We start from the raw sequence: 7202 nt of genomic DNA, 5'->3' as shown, positions 1-7202 counted from the left end.
TTCATTTTTTACTACTTTGTTTATAAATCAAGAAACTTGAGAAAGTTTCATCTTAGGGGGTTTTGTTTTGAAGTCACAGAAACCCTTATTTTAATGAAAGACTGCCAGATGCACATCTACCATAAATCCTTTTTTCTTTATATAAGTTCCAACACCAGAAACCAAATGAGAATTTTCAGGAAATAAAGCTAGTTGCTCCTGCTTAGTTCTTCGATCGAGTCAAGATGCAGTCGGAGGTCTCTAAGCTCTCCCTTGAAATCTCTGTTTTGCTCGTTTGATTTTGTTTCATACGCCTAATGGCTTTGCAGTCGAAATCCATCTAAAAGGCTCTCAAGAATACGAAAAACGTCAAATTTAATTCTGAGATTCTACCCCAAAAATATATAGAAACCAAATTTGAAAAACGAAAAGCTTAGCCTTGGGATTAATAAACGTAATGTTTACTACCCTTTAAATCAAAAAAAGCAGTCTTCGTTATTCCCTTTGTTTTTCTTACCAAATAGAAAAATTGTTTCATTAGTTTTATGATGAATTAGAATAATTAAAGGAGAAGAAACTAGCCAACACAGATCTGTTCTAATGGTTGAAACCAAAACCTCATAGAGAGAGGGAACCGGTTTTCAGACTCATCCGATTTTCTGTTCCTCATGATAGACAGAGAGAGGTTTTTTGGGTGACAATGGTGGGTATTTTCCAGCAAGAGCTGAAGTTTAGGTAGAAAATGGGTGAAGGAATCCACTTAAAGATGAGCAGAGTGGTGCTAAGAGGCATTTTGGTTCATTGACATTCAGAACTTGAAAATTTTAAATGGCTAGTGTGAAAATGTAAATTTTTGCCGCTTTAGTGAGCAGAAAACAGTTTTGGCCCAACTTAACTCTAAATCAATAGAATCCAACATATTGGAGGTCTTCCATGACAGAAAATATAACTAAAAGCAGGTAGACCTAAAAAAATAGAAAATCTAAGTAAAGGAATCTTTTCTTAGCTAACTTGACTCTCTTTTTTTTGGGTAAGACCTAGCTTGACTTTTACAGTTTTACTCCATCGAAAGGGTGGTTCCAAACGTGAGATAGAGAAAAAATATGGCAAAGATAGTGGCTCTCTGAAAATATAATATATAATGAGAAATAATCTTTTAACTAAATCATATGTCAAGATGGTTAGAGGGAATTTTGAATAAATGAAAACAAAATTTCTTCTTGGCTTTGTTAGTTGCTTGTAAGCATTGTGATTGTGATGCCACTGATATCTTCTTCTGGTTCATCACTTTAGCCTACTTTCAGTTATTCTATTTTTATTTCGCTACCATCTTCTTTGTCTACGTCTCTTTCTCTTCTTTCTTTACTTCAACATAAACAGGGCTTGCCCACACTTTCAGCCACCTTTATTGCTAAGGAGAGATAGGATGACCCATAGGTTCAGTTTCAACACTTCAACAAGATCCCAGGTAAACCCTAATAAGAGAGTCAAGCTTATCGGATAAAGTTTATACTCATGATTCCCAAAATACAGCAATGATCCAAGGATCCAATTGGAAGTAAATCTGAAACAGAACTTCAGGAAATAAAGCAATGAGATAAGAATCCGATCCTACTTAAGACAGATAAAGCAGAACATAGACTGCAAATTTGATTGCAGCTAAAACTCAAATTATACAGAGAGTTTTAAAAACAATAGATGCAGAAAACCTTTCTTGATTGAAAAAAGAAAACAGTGTCTAGGAGGATCAGTAACTATGGATTTCTACCCAAAAAAAAAGGAACAGAGCCCTGCTGTCCTCCGAGGATCTCTCACCATCTTCTGAATTGGACAGCAATTAATTGTGGTAAAAGCTCAATTGTTCAACAGATCGTGAATGAGATTTGGCTCTTACAATCTATACACATAAATTACAGCCAATCATAACTGGACTAGGAAATTAGAATCTAAACAGCTAATAGCAAACGTCGCTAAAAATATAAACAGCAACCTAACAAGAAAATCCCACATGGAGGTCAGAGTGTTTTAAGCTACCTAAACAACTTAGGAGACAACTTAAAATAAAAGACTTTAAAAAACGATCCTGTAAATTCTGAAGCCCACTAAAGTGAGTTATCTGGATAGCTTTTCTTCTTCCATAACTCCTACTTTTCATTTCTAGTTGCTCCTGATTACAGTACTTGGTATCAGTCACCAGCATCAATTCCCTTCATTACCAACAAATAAACCACAGTATAATATATCCATTTCCATGAGTGGGTAAGCCACTGCTGCAACCAAGATCCAAAACTTGGCTAATCGCACCCTTCACTTGTCAAAGCTCCAATTAAAATTTTGAGGTTTAGTTTGACAGTCAAGAAGGGCTACTCAACTTGAATTTTAGCTTATTCAGGTATATGGGTCTCTGAATATAGAATATCTCCCATTTTCCCTAAATTTTGCCTACGTGATCTAACTCCAATTCAGATCTTGTTCAAATTTAGCCCAAAGTTCTAAATTTAGGATTAAGGTTCCGTGGAACGCACCAACCTATAGCCCTGATTTTAGACATTAAACTAATGAGAATAATGCATGAGCCACAGGACTGAACAGAAATCAATCAATCAAGCAAAGCAAAGGCCATGAGAAATGCAAATATTGACATCTTCAAGTAGGTAAAATGACACAGCATCCACTGCCCCACTGGTCTATGTATATTAATCAGGTGCCAAAGTAAAACTCATTTTTTCCCAAATGAATTGCCAGCCACAGGCAGATTGCCTACTTTAACAACCAGGTAACCATTGAGAGCTGAATATAAGCCATACCCTGGAAAATCCAGTCATATTTGTAAACAGAAACCAAAAAAAAGAAAAGACTGACTCAATAAATAACTAAGAACTCTATGGGCCTGTTTGGTTACATGAGTCTGGAGATTTCAAATATCTAGAGATTTCAAATCTATGGAGTTATAATTTATAAAATTAGATGTTTGGTTGTGGAATGAAATCTGTGGATTCATCCTAAAAAACTATTTGATCGATGTGATTTTTGTGAATGTGCAAATGTATAGCTTTTTTGAAATCTCTGGATTTCACCCATTACCCATAAATCTACAGATTCACGTTTTTAGTGTAAAAAGGTGAATCTCTAGATTTCATGAATCTAGAGATTTTTACAACCAAACGGGTATAATTCTCAGATTCATGAGTCCAGAGATTTATTCATGTAACCAAACAGGCCCTAAAATATTATCAAATTGCAAATCCTTAAAAATGGTTCAAGAAAGAAATTTTTCAAGAGGAATACATCAAGAAGCCCAGAAACAATACTATATATTAGTACCATTATTTAAACATAAGCACACCATTTATTTTTGCAAGTATAGATCATTCCTCTATCACTGTAAAGAACATGATATGCAGAGCAGAGATAAATTTTATCAGAAACTTTAGTAAAAAAAACTTTAAATATCCAACCAGCAAGCGCGTTTTACTAACCAACATTTAAAAAAAGAATCATTCATGAAATCACATAGATATTTCTTATTCCACTGAAATGTAGAATAAGGAACAGCAAAGCACCTGTTGACTGAGATTTGAATCTTGATAAGGTAAAACATGATAGAACAAGCATTTGAAGAAGTACAACCAACCCTGGCACCTTAACTGATTAAACAGATAGGGATCGCAACATTCTTAATTGTTTAATGGCTGGCAAGACACTCTTTTTAGCCTTCCGCCCCTTCTTGACAGAACTTGTCTTCAGCTTCACCCTTTTTGTTGTGGGTGGAATCTCTCTTATGGGACCTGCAGGAATTCCTTTTTTAAGGGCACTACCTCTAGGAGTTGTGGATGGGGGTAACCTCAAACTCTGTGGAGGTAAGGCACTGTCAGGTTTCCAAACCAAATTATTTTTCATGGAAAACCTGACCTTCTTGGAACTCTTTTCCCCACTCTTTCCAGCAACACTACCTTCGACAGCACCCGGAGTACATAAACCCTGCCCATCCTTACTCTTGGATCTCTTTCTCTTTTTTGATGCAGTGCGACTAACTGCTGCTGTTGGTAAATCAAGTGAGCTCATACCATCCTCTCCCATGCCAACCTCAGCAGCAACTTTCTCAAACTGCATCTGTAGATTTGATATCACAGTTGCATTCAATTCAATTGAATTTTCATCACGTGCCATGTTTCCATTGCAATTCTCAGTAACTGCAACATTATTGTTATCTTCATCCTTCATTTCACTATCATCATTTGAATTCTTCTCATTTCTTGCATCTACAACCTCACTCTGCTCATCAAGGGTGGTTCCATTTTCCAACACTATGGAATCAGGAACAACAGTATTATTCTTTTTACGCTTTTTAGTTCTTTTCCCACTTCCATCCAATGCTTTCTTGGCCTTCTTGGCCTTTTTTGAAGGGTTGTCAGCAAAACCATTAGCAACCACCTCAACTGGCTCTGAGCAGACTTCAGCCGCTTGATCATTCTGCCCGGTAACAGGGATCAAATCAGGCACCTCTTCGGAATTGTCATCATCAACATGGGGGTACGGAATCTCTATCCCAGCATTTTCCAAATCACTTGCTAATTTGAGAAACTCCTTATGCAAAGCAAACAAAACTTTCCTATTGCCTTGAAGACAGCCTGAAGAAGAACCCATATCAAAGAACTTAGAGTGAAGTCCCAAATTCAATGCTATCGTCCCAAATAACACCACTTCATCACGGGAATCAACATCTTCCCCTGCTTTCCTAATCTCCAAGAGCTTGCTCCGCATTACTAAGCAAGCGCCCAAACATGCTGGTCTTAATCTTATTCAACTGAACCTTGTCCGCAGATTTCATCATCACAGCAAAGAAAGGACTCAACAAAGCATCCAGAGCTTCCCTCCTAATCGGAAGAAAAACCTTGAGTTCATCCAGAAAAATCTCCGAGATATGGTAATTAACACCCTGAGCGGGATACTTATCATCAGCAAGCAAAGTCCTCTCCTCCAAGACACTCATTAGACTAGTCAAGAGCCCAAGATCCCATGAATTCTTCTTTAATAGAAGGAATAAATTGTGCATAAACCTCCTAAACAAAAGATAAAACTTGTCCAACCTCAAAAAATCGATACCACTCCATTCACGACGCATCGTAGCTAAAAAAACCTCAATGTATTGCAAAGAGACAGCGAGATCTAGACTTACAAGCAACGAAGTAAGACGATTGATGAGCAAGAGCTGTACAGGCTGCTTGTCCGCGTGCCAAACACAGTAGAAGAGCCCTTTCCAGATCTTCTTCATCTCCTCCTCGGGCACTTGCTGTTGCATAGGAAGCCATTTTTTAAAGGTTCTGATAGTTCCGTCCCTAGTTTTTCTGTCGCATGATGCAAGTTGCTTGGCTAGGAACGAGCCGGTTAGGGCACGGTCCATTGACAAAGAGAAACCCTAGTTTTCTGCAAGTTGGATAAGAAACGGAGGAAGAAAAACCCTAGATTCCAAGAGGGTTAGAAGAGACGAAGGGACAGAACAGAGCAAATGAGCGAAATGACGCTCTTGATTGATACCTGCTAGCTGCAACGGTAGAATCGTCCAAGGAGAAAAGACGCTTGCTTCTTCTTAGCTTTACTTTCCAGTTTTCACTAATCTCAGTGGCGTAAACGATAGAGAAGGGTCCTCATTTTGAAACCCTAGGCGTGGGCGCGCGTAACCAAGGGTTTAAATGCGCAGCATTGAGTTGTGTGTGGCCACGACCGAACCGAGTGGTATGGTAAATCCAGATCCCCTCTCCCCAAGTGCAACCGATACCCAAAGTTTTATCTCACAATTCATCTGATAATAAGTAAGCTCATGATACGTGTGTCAGGGTGTAAAACATAAAATTAGGTGGAGGGTGAGAAATGGGTGTATGGTGGTGAGCCAAAATACCCATTTTGTAAACAATCAATAAAATTAGGGGAATTTTGAGTCCCACATCCCCGAGTTATACCTTAATATATCAATCATTCCCTATATTTTACCCAATGTATCAATCATTCCCTATATTCCCTATATTACTAACAACATTAGTATATGTTAGTTTTTATTTATCCGTTTCTAATATTATCCTCGCGGGTTCGGTTCCTCTCTATAGAGGAAATCTTTCAGGGAGTGGCGGAATGCCGAATGAGATATTGGATTCAACCACTTATATCATTTTGATCCAATACCTAGGGGGAAAATGCCAATTTCTATCCTCTAAAATGCATCTATGATGAGAAAAACTTAACCGTCTATACAGATCTCCACAATCAAGCTTGAACTTCTGACTCTTTCTCCTTCCCATCAGGATTCTTCGACTTGGTTTTGAGGCAAATTATTCCCTTTTATTTTTTACATATAGGCTGTGTTTGTTTGTTGGAAAGAAAAAATGGGTGAGAAAATTCTTGAAAAAAATATAGATTGCTTGTTTTTCCCTTAAATCCCAAAATGACAGATTGTTTGGTTGTTTGGGATGGGAAAGTGAGAGACAAGTTATCTGGTGATGTGGCAACCCAATTTTCCCACCCCAAGCCATTTTAAAACCCACAATCTGTTGTTTGGTTGCTTGGGGGTGGGAAAGTGAGAGACAAGTTGTCTAGTGATGTGGCAATCCAATTTTCCCATCCCAAGCCATTTTAAAACCCACATATTTGGTAGAACTTTGTGAGAAAGTAAAGAAAAGTAAAAAGTGGGACCCACCACTATCATTTTTCCACAAAATCATTTCTTTCCTTCCATTATTCCCTCACCCCACTATACATGAGACCCACATGTTTTTTTTTCCCACCCTACTTTTGTAAACAAACGCAGCCCTAAGGAAACCCACTATACATGGGACCCACATGTTTTTTTTTTTCCAAACCCACTTTTGCAAAAAAACTCAGCCCTAAGGAAACGTAGTAGTTCCCCTACAGCAAGAATATAAGCGAACACTACTTGCACAGAAGAACTCAATTGCTGGAAGATAAAAAGAGAACTCTAAGATGGAATTTCAAACTTTATTTGCCGATGAATTGAACAACACTCTAGTCAAATTTTCCCGGATGGGTTTTAGAGGATAGAAATTGGTATTTTGTTATAGCTTGTTAGATCAGCATAAGACAGGTGGCTAAATCCAATAGCTCATTGGTCACTCTCTAAAATATTTCCTCCATAGAAAGGAGTTGAACCCTATCCACACATCCTAAGTATAAAAACAATATCCAATAGCAAAATTTTCAAACTTGTGAGG

General features: G+C 37.8%; 1 pseudogene; it reads right to left on the bottom strand.

The window, feature by feature from the left end:
* Positions 1-600: 600 nt before the first annotated feature.
* LOC149009623 (uncharacterized) lies at positions 601-5687 on the bottom strand (annotated as a pseudogene).
* Between the last annotated feature and the right edge of the window lie 1515 nt (positions 5688-7202).

Source organism: Hakea prostrata, chromosome 7, assembly GCF_041222555.1.
Source record: "Hakea prostrata isolate BN-2017 chromosome 7, UWA_Hpros_2, whole genome shotgun sequence".
NCBI lineage: Eukaryota > Viridiplantae > Streptophyta > Magnoliopsida > Proteales > Proteaceae > Hakea > Hakea prostrata.
This window is presented reverse-complemented; position numbering and strand designations above follow the sequence as displayed.